The sequence below is a fragment of the Cervus elaphus genome, chromosome 22 (genome assembly GCF_910594005.1).
Source record: "Cervus elaphus chromosome 22, mCerEla1.1, whole genome shotgun sequence".
Classification (NCBI taxonomy): domain Eukaryota; kingdom Metazoa; phylum Chordata; class Mammalia; order Artiodactyla; family Cervidae; genus Cervus; species Cervus elaphus.
In genome coordinates, this window is record NC_057836.1 from 20,985,674 (window position 1) to 20,998,116 (window position 12,443).

Genomic DNA, 12,443 nt, shown 5'->3' on the forward strand with positions numbered 1-12,443 from the left:
CTGGCACTGCAGGGCTTTAAGAATGTTCCAGTGAATATTCTGCTTATTTATTCCTCCACCAAAACTCATTTTGATTCATACTAAGAGGTCAGCCCCAAAGAACACTAAAGGGGTCAGGGATTGGGACCCCTGGGGAAAGACCATGGAGGTAGCAGGGCAGCTTCAAACCAGACTGGTTGGATCTGTGGTGTTTGCTTATAAATCTGATGGAAAGCAAGGCAGTCAAGACAGATTTTCAGCATTCCCTTAGCTCCCCGCCCCCTTCCTTGAACCACAAGCCAAGCCTGTCACTTCTACTCAGATAAACAAGCCCTTCCCTGCTGCTGTAGCCTTTAACTAGTCTGAGGCAGCACTGACTTTGGCCTCTGGCTGGTGCGACATCACACAACACTTAAGCAAGGGGCAGTGGACACTTGCTCTGTCTGGGCTAAGCCAACCCTATCAGACTTAAAAGTGACTTTGGAGAAGCTGATCTTAAGGACACAAACTCAGGGTGGTTTGGTCTACGATGGGTCTTGAAAACTGATTAGTATCAGAAAAAAAAAAACCAAAACCTGCTTAGAGTCATCTTCTCTAAACTCCAAATTATCATCTTTGGCAAATATTTTTCATCATTCAGGTGACAGCATAATATGAATATAACATCTACGGTGTCTCCCAGAGTTGTTCAACACAACAGCCCATGTGTACCTAACAAGACAATACATTTGGTTAAATCATTCAAAACTGATGCTCTGGTGAAACCTAATAATTTTGAAGTTTTCCCCAGGAAGCTAACTGACTTCAAATATGAATATTATATATGTATTATTGACATTTTCCTATGGCCACAGTGCATGTGGTTCAGTGTAAAGAATCCACCTACCAAACAGGAGACACAGACTCAATCCCTGGGTCAGGAAGATTCCCTGGAGAAGGAAATGGCAATTCACTCCAGTATTCATACCAGATCCCATGGACAGAGGAGCCTGGTAGGCTGCAGTCCATGGGGTCTCAGAGTTGGATACAAATGAGCAACTAAACAACAATGGCCCTTTGAAGCACTTTTTTTCCTTAAACTTTAGCATCCCCTACAATTTCTTAGTAGAATTCTAACATAACCCAGAATTACATACATACAATAATTTTAATTTAGACCAATGTTCTGAAAGCAGCACCATATTTCTATGTATTTTGTTAACTGACAAAATACAAGTTATGTATATACACACTGTTACACGCGTAAAAATAGGGTAGTTTACTATGACTGGAGGTGAAAGATGTTAACAGCTGTATAAGAAAAAAAATGAAAGCAGGATTTCTTCTCATTTATCATTCTTACCAGTAATTTAGTCCATAAAAGTGTAAATCTGTAGGTATAAAAAATTCAAGATGCTGTGATCACTCAGTTGTTAAGAATTGGTTTTACTGAGGAATTTCTGTAGCAATTTAGTGGCTAAGATCCCACACTTACAGTGCATGTGGGGACGGGTTTGATCCCTGGTTGGAGACTATGGGAGATCCCACATGTTGCATGGTATAGCCAAAAAAAAAAAAAACAAAACCACACACACAAACAAACCAGAAACTGGTGTTATTCAGGTGGTGAGGCCCAGAGGGCAGAGTAAGAGAACCTGAACTCACCTCCTATCACTGGGACACCAAAATTATAACTATTTACAGAGCAACTATAGATAAAAATGACCTCAGGAAGAGCAGGAAAGGTTTTTGACAACTAAAGCTACAAGAAGGATGATGAGTAGGAGAAGCAGAGTAGGAGAAGTCAAGACCCACGCCTTTAACTGGGTACCCCACAAACTGGAGGATAGTAACTATTACAGAATTTCTTACCAAGCAGTGGGGTTCCGAGTCCCAAACAAGGCTCCCAAGCTTAGGGTTCCTGAACCACTAGAAAGACAAGTACCCAGAATATATGGCTTTCAAGGTCGGTAGGACTTCCCTGGTAGCTCAGCTGGTAAAGAATCGGCCTGCAAGGCAGGAGACTGCAGTTTGATTTCTGGGTTGGGAAGATCTGCTGGAGAAGAGACAGGCCACCCACTCCAGTATTCTTGGAGTCGGGCTTCCCTGGTGTCTCAGCTGGTAAAGAATCTGCCTGTAATGTGGGAGACCTGGGTTCAGTCCCTGGGTTGGGAAGATCCCCTGGAGAAGGGAAAGGCTGCCCATTCCATATTCAGGCCTGGAGAATTCTATGGACTGTATAGTCCATGGGGTCGCAAAGAGTAGGACATGACTGAATGACTTTTACTTCACTTTCATAGCTTCACTGGTGGCTCAGATGTAAAGAATCAGCCGGCAATGCAGAAGACCCAGGTTCAATTCCTAGGTTGTGAAGATCCCCTGGAGAAGAGAATGGCTACCCACTGCAATATTCTTGCCTGGAGAATTCCATGGACAGAGGAGCCTGGCAGGCTACAGTCCATGGGGTCGCAAAGAGTTGGGCATGACTAAGCGACTAACACACAAATGCTGTGTTAGTTTATATAAATAAACACAGAGAATTAGACAAAATGAGGTTACAGAGGAATACACTCCAAATAAAGAAACAAAATAAAACACCAGAAGAAGAACAAAACTAAATGGAGATAAGCAATATATACCCAATAGTTTAGGGTATTGATCATCAACAATAACAGGAGAACTTTAACACCCTGCTTACATCAATGGACAGATCATCTAGAGAATCAGTAAGGAGGGAGTGTGCAAAAAAGGAAACCCTTCTACATGGTTGATGGGAATGTAAACTGGTACAAATACTATGGAGAATAGTATGGAGTTTCCTCAAAAAATAAAAATAGAATTACCATATGATCCAGCAATTCCCCTCCAGGGTATTTTTCTGAGGGAAAAAGTACTAATTCAAAAAGATATACACACCACATATTAATTACAACATTGTTCATAATAACCAAGGTATGGAAATAGCCTAAGTGTCCATAAATAGTGTATGGAAGTGAAAGTGAAAGTCATTCAGTCCTGTCTGACCCTTTGTGACCCCATAGACTATACAGTTCATGGATTCTCCCAGGCCAAAATACTGGGGTGGGTAGCCTTTCGCTTCTCCAGGGGATCTTCCCAACCCAGGGATTGAACCCAGGTCTCCTGCATTGCAGGTGGATTCTTTACCAGCTGAGCTATAAGGAAAGCCCAAGAATACTGGAGTGGGTAGCCTATCCCTTCTCCAGTGGATCTTCCTGATCCAGGAATTGAACTGGGGTCTCCTGCACTGCAGGTGGATTCTTTACCAACTGAGCTATCAAGGAAGGCCTAAATAGGTGGATGGATAAAGAATATGTGAGATAGATACACAGATAGATACAGAGAATGGAATATTACTCTGTCATGAAAAGAATGAAATCTTACCATTTATGATAACATTAATGGATATAGAAGGTATCATGGTAGGTGAAATAAATCATACAGAGAAAGACAAATACCATATGATTTCACTTATATGTGAAATCTAAAAAAGAAAGCAAATGACTAAACCTAGCAAAACAGAAATATACTCACAGATACAGACAAAAACAGGTAGTAGCCAAAGGGGAAGAGGATGAGGTGATGGGTGAAATAGGTGAGACTTCCTGTTATAAAATAAATGAGTCATGTGGATGAAATATATAACATGGAGAATATAGTCAATAATATTGTAATAACTTTGTATGATAACTAGACTTATTGTATTGATCATTTTGAAATGCATAGAATTATCAAATTACTATTTTGTCCACCTGGAACTAACATAGTGTTGTAGGTCAGTTATACTTTAATTAAGAAGAAAAATAATTAGTTATGTTGGCAACTGGCTACCTCAATGCCAGAAAGGGTTATTATTATAAATTAGAAAACAAATTAAGTGCAGATTAGGTGTGGTGGCGGAGAAGGCAATGGCAACCCACACCAGTTCTCTTGCCTGGAAAATCCCCTGGACAGAGGAGCCTGGTAGGCTGCAGTCCATGCGGTCGCTAAGGGTTGGACACGACTAAGCGACTTCACTTTCACTTTTCACTTTCATGCATTGGAGAAGGAAATGGCACCCCACTCCAGTGTTCTTGCTTGGAGAATCCCAGGGACGGCAGAGCCTGGTGGGCTGCCGTCTGTGAGGTTGGCACAGAGTCAAACACGACTGAAGCGACTTAGCAGCAGCAGCAGCAGCAGATGTGGAGGGGGCAAACCTAATACTTAAAATCTGAGATATAACTTAGACTGATGAGGGTAAAAAAAAGCATGAGCATCAAGGAAACCCTGGTTTCCTGGAATCTCACTCTTTAGAAGTGACTTTCACAGCATGGTATAGCTGGAGTATACATTGCCCAGTTCACCTGGAGTTGTAGGCAGGGGAAAGTTGTGGAGAAGACCCCCTGAGCTTAGAAGCATAACAGTAACTTTAGGAAATTGAGCTGAAGTCAAAGCATGGATAGGAACCCCTTCACTTCATCCCCACTTCCTTTTCCTTATCCAGAGCTGACAGTCTCTGCAGCTAAATTCTAACCTATTCGCCTCATGGTCATTCTGGTTAGGAAACTCAGAGAACTTACAAGAAATTCAAAAATAAAAGACTAATTTTTTTAATCGAAGAAGCTCCCAAGATTTGCCAGTCTATCTGAACCCTTCATTTTCTAAGACAGAAAGATAATAATCACAATAAAACAATAAAGCACACTGACGTAATACCTTGTTCTTGGCTCACAAAACGAGTGCCAGTGCTTAAAACAGATTTCAGGTCCTTGGACTCCTTCCATTCTACACAAGACTCTTTCCACGCTACACAGGTATCTGTGTGATATCTCCTTTTCCTTTGTGTACACTTATTCCCTTCTACTTTTATTTTCTGCAGATGATAGGCTAATACAAAGACTGAATACCTCCCCTACTTATTCAGTACTTAATCAGTTTGCCTACAGTCACCAGTTTCTTTCCAACCAGATAGTAATTCCCTTGATGGCCCACTCAGCTTCTCTATGCCCTTTTATTGCCTGAGTGCATGCATGCCAAGTTGCTTCAGTCCTGTGTGACTCTTTTCGACCCTATGGACTGTAGCCTGCCAGGCTCTTCTATCCATGGGGATTGTCCAGGCAAGAATACTGGAGTGGGTTGCCATGCCCCTTTCCAGGGATATTCCTGACCCAGGGATCAGACCCACATCTCCGGTGGTTCCTGAGCTGCAGGCAGATTCTTTACCACTGAGCCACCAGAGAAGCCCAAGCCCTTTCATTAGCACAGCCTGGAAGCAGACACAGAGAGGTAGCCTGGTGGGGAGCTAGAAGAGGCATGGAAGTCTTCATGAAAACAAGAATTTGGGGACTTTGGCTATTTTCCTCCTAGCTCTATCCCTAACAATTGGAAACAGGGCTTTTTCCAGGTGAATTTCAGTGTGGGTTTGTTACACATTACAGTAGCTTAATGCCTTTATCACCACAACTACCAATAACTGTCAGTAACTAGTGGGAAGAAAGCTTGGTTTCAAATTTGTGAACAGCTCAGAGGAGGAGAGGATTCATAACAAGAGTCCACAATCACAGAAATAAAAAGGTAAGAAAGGAGACAAAATGGGAATAAGGTTGAGGGACTTATGAAAAGGAATAACAAATTAAGAAGAAGAGGAACTTCCCTGGTGGCCCAGTGGTTAAGAATCCACTTTCTAATGCATTGGGTGTGTGTTCAATCCCTGGTCAGGAGACTAAGCTCCCACATGCCTCGAGGCCAAAAAGTCAAAACATAAAGCAGAAGCAATATTATAACAAACTCAATAAAGACTTAAACATATGGTCCATATCTTTAAAAATCTTAAAAAAAAAAAAAAAAAAAAAAACAGCAAAAGGGAAGAAAGAGATGGCATCAAGATGGTGGAGTAGGAGAAAGTGGAGAGCACCTCCCCTATGAACACATCTAAGATTCATCTACATATGGAACAATTCTCACTGAAAACTAGAGACTGACAGAAACCAAGTTCCTGCACAACCAAGGCTATAAGAAAGAATCACACTTAATCCAGTAAGAAGAGAGGAAAAGTGATCAGATCAGGACTTGGGAGGAAAAGGAAGATCACACGGGTGGACAGCCATGCTGGGGAGTGGGCAGTTCAAGCCACATATGGGCACCCCAGTCCTGGGGTCTTCTGTGGGGAAGATGAGTCCCCTTGGCATGTGGGAAGACCACCAGGACTAACAGGAGAGCAGTGAGGAACCTGGACTTACTCATGAGGCATGCACATGTGCTGGCCTGCCCCCACAGGTGGAGTGGAGGTGCAGTGGCCCCAATTTTCCCGAGATAGCCTGGGTGCATGCCCCAGCTGAAGCAGAGAGAACGAGCCAGCCACCATTTACCCTGGGTCATAGCGTGACACTAGATATGGGTGGCCATGACCAGGAGGCAAGTTCAGCTGTGGGAAACTCAGAGGTGACCTGGGTGGGGCAGAGCCTGGGTGAGGCAGCAGGAGCCATTGTCAGAGCTTATTCAACAGTACCTCAGAAGCAGCCCAGATCTTTGAGGTGGCCAACCCACCACAGCTCCTGCCTGCCCTCCAAGTCATTTCAGTCACGTCCGACTCTTCGTGACCCCAGGGACTGAGCCTGCCAGGTTCTTCTGTCCATGGGATTCTCCAGGCAAGAACACTGGAGTGGGTTGCTATGCCCTCCTCCAGCGGATCTTCCCAACTCAGGGATCGAGCCTGAGGCTCCTGCATTGCAGGCGGATTCTTTACCACTGAGCCACCAGGGAAGCCCCCGCCCCAGCTCACTCCCCAGTAAATACCTCAGGTTCCTGTGAGCCCTGCCTGCCCTGAGGTGACGCTCCACAACAGGGAGGGGCAGTATCAGCCGTGAGGGACAAAGGGACTTTAACCCAAAGCTACATCTGAGCAGAATGAGGGAAAGGACTGCAGGCATCGGCCCAGGCAGCACACCAGAGACAATTCGGATCTCTGTCCTTGACTGGAATGAGTGGACAGACCCCATGGATCCCCTTGCTTCAGCACTACTCCCTGGAGGACAAGGGTCCCAGAAAAAAGAGAGGGGAAAACACACACTCACAGGAAACAGGGGCTTCCCTAGTGGCTCAGCGGTAAAGAATCCACCTGCCAATGCAGGAGACACGGGTTCAGTCCCTGGTCCAGGAAGATACCACATGTTGTGGAGCAACTAAGCCCATGTGCCACCTCTGCGGAGCCTGTGATTAGAGCCCGGCAGCCCCAGTGACTGAGCTCACGAGCCGCAACTACTGAAGCCCAAGCGCCCTAGAGCCCTTGCTCTTCAATGAGAGAAGCACCGCAATGAGAAGCCCAAACACCACAGCGAAGCCTAGCCCTGCTCGCTGCAACCAGAGAAAAGCCTGAGAGGCAACAGAGGGACAGCACAGCCGAAATACATAAATAAATAACATTTAGAAAATAAACAAAAGGAAAGAGAGCCAGCTTGGCCCAGCCCTCAGGGCTTCGGCTTCAGCAACTTGGAATCAGTCCTTATCCACAATAGAGCAGTGATGGCCACTGGGAGGAGGGGAAGTGCCCCCTCATACCTCATGGACATACCCTCCATGTCCAGCCTGACCTCTTCTCAGGATGGCAGCTTCCAGCACACCCGGAGGAAAGATGTGATTACATCCACACTAAATCCAGTTCTCCCACCAAAGGCATAGGGCATAGTCTACACAGAAATGCTCCCACACAAGAACACCCCTTTAAGACTGCAGAGGTAACTGTTTCACCTGAATTTAGGTCAGAGAAAGTCAAACCAAAAAAAAAACAAAAAGGCAGAGGAACTGCTCTCAACTGAAACAGCAAGAAAAATACTCTGAAAAAAAAAAAAAAAAGAAGTAGGCAATTACCAGGGAAAGAATTCAAAGCATTAGTAATAAGAATGTTAACTAAATTAGGAAAGGGAATAAATGAACACAGTGAGAATTTTAACTAGAAAATACTTTTAAAACCTCTAAAAAATGGAGAATTCAATAACAAAAAGCACAGTAGAAAGAATAAATAGCAGATTAAGTGGTAAGGAAGAATGCATAAGTGATCTGTAAGATAGAATAATGGAAATCACTCCATCATAAAAGCAAAAAGGGAAGAAAATTTAAAAAAATAAAATCAACCTAAGAGGTCTCTTGGATAAGATTAAGTGCAACAATATTTGCATTAAAGGGCTTCCAGAGAGAGAAGAGAGAGGGAAGGGGATCAAAACTCATTTATAATCATTTCAAAAAGAATAAAACACCTAGGAATAAACCTGTCTAAGGAGACAAAAGAAATGTACTCCAAAAACTATAAGATGCTGATGAAGGAAACTGAAGATGACACAAACAGATGAAAAGCTATATCATGTTCCTGAATTGGAAGAATTTATATTGTTAAAATTACCATACTAACCAAGGCAATTTACAGATTCAATACAATCTCTGCCAAAATATCAATGGCATTTTTTACAATTGTTGTTCACCAAGTCATGTCCCACTCTTTGTGACCCCAGGGACTACAGCACACCAGGCCTCCTTGTGCCTCATCATCTCCTGGAGTTTTCCCAGGTTCATGTCCATTGATCAGTGATGCCATCAAATCATTCTTCATGGAAGTAGAACAAATAGTTAAGGAATTGTTATAGAAACACAAAAGAGCCCAAATAACCAATCTTGAGAAAGAAGAACAGACCTGGAAGAATCACTCTTCCTGACTTTAGACTAGACAGCAAATCTATAGTAATCAAAATAGTACGGTATCGTTGACTCAGCGGGCATGAACTTGGTCAAACTGTGGGAGACAGTGAGGGATGAGAAGGCCTGGCCTGCTGCAGCCCATGGGGGTTACAAAGAATCAGACACTGAATAACAACAACTTTAAGCAGTGAGATCAGAACATTTCCTCACGCAAGAATAAATTCAGAATGGTTTAAAGACCAAAATGTAAGACCTGAAATCATAAAACTTCTAAAAGAGAACATAAGTAGAACACTCTTTGACACAAATTATGATGATATTATCTTGTATCATTCTCCTAAGACAAAGGAAATAAAAGCAAAAATAAAAATAAAAAAAGAAATCAAAGCAAAAAAAAAATGGAACTTAATTGAACTTAGAGGCTTTTGCACAGCAAAGGAAGCACCAAAAAACAAAAAGACAATGTACGGAATGGAAGAAAATGTCTAAAAATGATACAGCTAACAAAGGCTTAATAATATCCAAAATATACAAACAGTTCACATAACTCAATATTAAAAAGTAACCTATCAAAAAATGGTCAGAAGACCTAAGTAGACATTTTCCCAAAGACATACAGATTGCTAAGAGGCACATGAAAAGATGCCCAACAACACTAATCAGCAGGAAAATGCAAATCAAAATCATTATAACCGCACACTTGTCAGAATGGCTGTAAATAACAAATGTTGGAAAGGATGTAGAAAAAAGGGAACTCTTGTACACCCTTGGCAGAAACAAAAATTGGTGTAGCTGCTATGGAAACAATATGGATGTTCCTCAAAAAACTAAACATAGACTGACACTCTTGCTGTTTAGTCTCTGAGTCATGTCTGACTATTTTGTGACCCCATGAACTGCAGCCCACCAGGCCCCTCTGTCCATGGGATTTCCCAGGCAAGAACAGTGGAATGGATTTCCATTTCTTTCTCCAGGGGATCTTCCCAATCCAGGGATCAAACCTACCTCTCCATTTGCAGGTGGATTCTTTACCACTGAGAGACCTGGCAAGCCCTAGAACCACCATATTACCCAGCAGTTCCACTCCTGGGTGTCTATCTGGAAACACAAACACACTAATTTGAAAAGATTCGTGTACCCCAATGTTCAAGGCAGCATTAAGTACAATATACAAAGTATATTGCAATAGAAGCAACCCAAGTGGCAATTAACAGATAAGTGGATAAAAAAGACATGGTATAAATAAATAAATACACACACACACACAGAGATATATAGCTGAGTAATTTTACTCAGTATTGCTAAGCCATAAAAAAGAATGAAATTCTGCCATTTGCAGCAACATAGATGAACCTAGAGAATATTATGCAGTGAAATAAGTCAGACAAATACAAATACTGTATTCACACTTACTTGTGGAATATAAAAAATACAACAAATGAATGTATATAGCAAAACAAAACAGACCCACAGATATGAAAACAAACTAGTAGTTACCAGTGGGGAAAGAGAAGGGAGAAAGGTCAAGACAGGAGTAGAGGATTAAGAGACACAAACTAGTCAGTATAAAATAGACAAGCATACTGCACGGCACAGGGAATTATAGCCATTATTTTGTAATAACTTTTAATGAGGTAATTGAAACCTATAAAAATACTATAAAAAAATCAATCACTATGCTGCACATCTGATACTAATACAGTACTTTAAATCAACTACACTTCAATACAAAGAAAAAGAGAAAACAAATTAAGAAGAAAACCGAAATTCCGGTAAACAAAGAATAGCATATCACACTATACAATTTTTAAGCATAATTACAGGTATTATCTCATTTAAATATCACAACAACTCCAAGAGATAATTACCATTCTTAATTGTGCTTAGCAGAAGAGGACCTGAGCTGAGCCCAAAGGCGGGCTGAACGACCTTACTGGCCTTTGACAAGTAATTCCTGTACTTAACTGTTTCTATCTCCCCTCTCTGGATGGCTTCCTCTCCAGGAATACACAGAGACCCCTCATCCCTTCGCTTTCTGGCTGTCTCTCTCCTTGCCCAAATTGCTGAAAATCGCCAAAATTCTGTCTTAAAAAAAGACAGAAGCCAAAACCCGCGAGATGCCTGTTCCGAAGAAGTACAGATTCATTCACCTGGTGATTGCTGTTTGTTCACACAAAATACAAACAGCCACTCACAGCCATCCCCCTTTCGGCCGCCTCCCTCTTTTTCTTCCCAAAACAGCGAAGTCCACCCCTGACTGCATCACTACCATCCTCCTCTCACCCTTCATACCCCCAAACCGTTTCCACTACCTTGTCCCTCCTCCGGTTCCTCCTCCGGTCACTCTGTATTTCAGAGGAAACTGGCTCAGCCAGGGAAGGGAAAAAAAAAAAAACAAACAACAACTCGTTTTGGGTAGGGCAAGTAGTGCCGGCCCCAAGGAAGTGCTTTTCAGTCCCTCCTTCCCACCGTAGGGCGTGGCCGCGGGCAAAGGATGGAGTTTGGGCGGGCTCCCCACAAGAGGAAAAGTCTGTGGGCACTGAGGTTTCCGGGCCTCACCACACCTGAACCAGCAGGAAACCTCTGCCGAAACTGTAAAAGCTGGATTGTTGCTGATCAACCTATTCATTTCCTTCTCAAGCGATTGCTGGACGGTCAGGTATAGAAGACCTGCCTGTCCAGGTGAAAATGTAGTCACGATAACGCGCAATAGCGCCACCTTCTGTGCGACTCAATAACAGTTGCCTTCTTCGGTACTCAAAATGGCCAGGATTTGACCTTGATCTCCGGGACAATCGCAACCCCAAACCTTTACTGAGTGCACCAGTTAATACTGACCATGAGGCAATAGACAGGGAACAATTGAACATAAAAATCTCAGGAGTAAGTAATCAATCATTCACAAATGCTTTTAAAATAATCTATGGCTGGGTTCTCCTCTAGGGATACAGTGATGAGCAACCTACTTAGGTTACTGGCCCACAAGGAATTTACAATCATAGGAGACCCTGAAGAATATACTCAGCTGGGAGAACTCCAAACTTGATACTAGCACCGAATACACGTTCTACTCAAGAAATATAGGTCACATTGTGTATAGATGGCTTACTTGCTCAGCATTGTTAGCAAACCAAGCAGAAACTGGGAATCCTTAGAAAGAATTTGGGTACCGTGTGAAGTCGAGCATTTGAAGACTGGGGTACTTCAGTTCTCTGGAGTCTTTGCTATTGATAGTTTTATTTCCTTCAGAGGTCTTTTAAAATAGGAAGAACTGTACTGCATGCCACTGAAGTGTACATTTAAGAATGGTTGGTGGTTAATTTTATGTTATGTGAATTTTACCTCAATTTAAAAAAATGAAAGAATGACGTCTCATCAGTCAAATTTTCTTCCCATCCTTTATGTCATATCTGATGAATAAAAGCCAAATGAACAAATCTGAGCTTTATGTTATATGGCCTTTTCTACTCAGCTTCCCCATGGACCCTGATCTCCTCAAAGTGGAGACCGTGGCATACTCATTTTTGTAATTCCTGCAACACCTGCGTATCTTGCTGAATACCCATTCTGATACACAGAATTTTGTTTAAATATCTCCTTTTTGTAAAGGAGTCACCATAGTCACAAAAGTTATAACCTCTAAGACCTAGAAAAAATTTTAAATATATATAGATAGAACAAAAGGGGATTAAAAAATGTATACTCTAATCTTAATGAACAATTCAATAAATGGTGAATTTTTAAATTTTCTGAGATAGAGAGAACTCTGGAAATAATAATGCTCAGACATGGAAACACCA

The 12,443-nt window shown here is 42.2% G+C and overlaps 1 protein-coding gene across 4 annotated transcripts in view; it reads right to left on the reverse strand.

The window, feature by feature from the left end:
- STYK1 (serine/threonine/tyrosine kinase 1) overlaps positions 1–11,334 on the reverse strand; it is a 50,172-nt gene extending 38,838 nt beyond the window's left edge. Inside the window, exon 1 of one of the 4 annotated variants that reach the window (XM_043882504.1) lies at positions 10,956–11,333. The gene's annotated coding sequence lies outside the window, so the exon portion shown is untranslated. Of the gene's footprint in view, positions 1–1,830; positions 1,927–10,608; positions 10,629–10,955 lie in introns of those variants that run through there. The other 3 variants (XM_043882506.1, XM_043882508.1, XM_043882509.1) reach the window with 3 other exon arrangements.
- Positions 11,335–12,443: the final 1,109 nt, after the last annotated feature.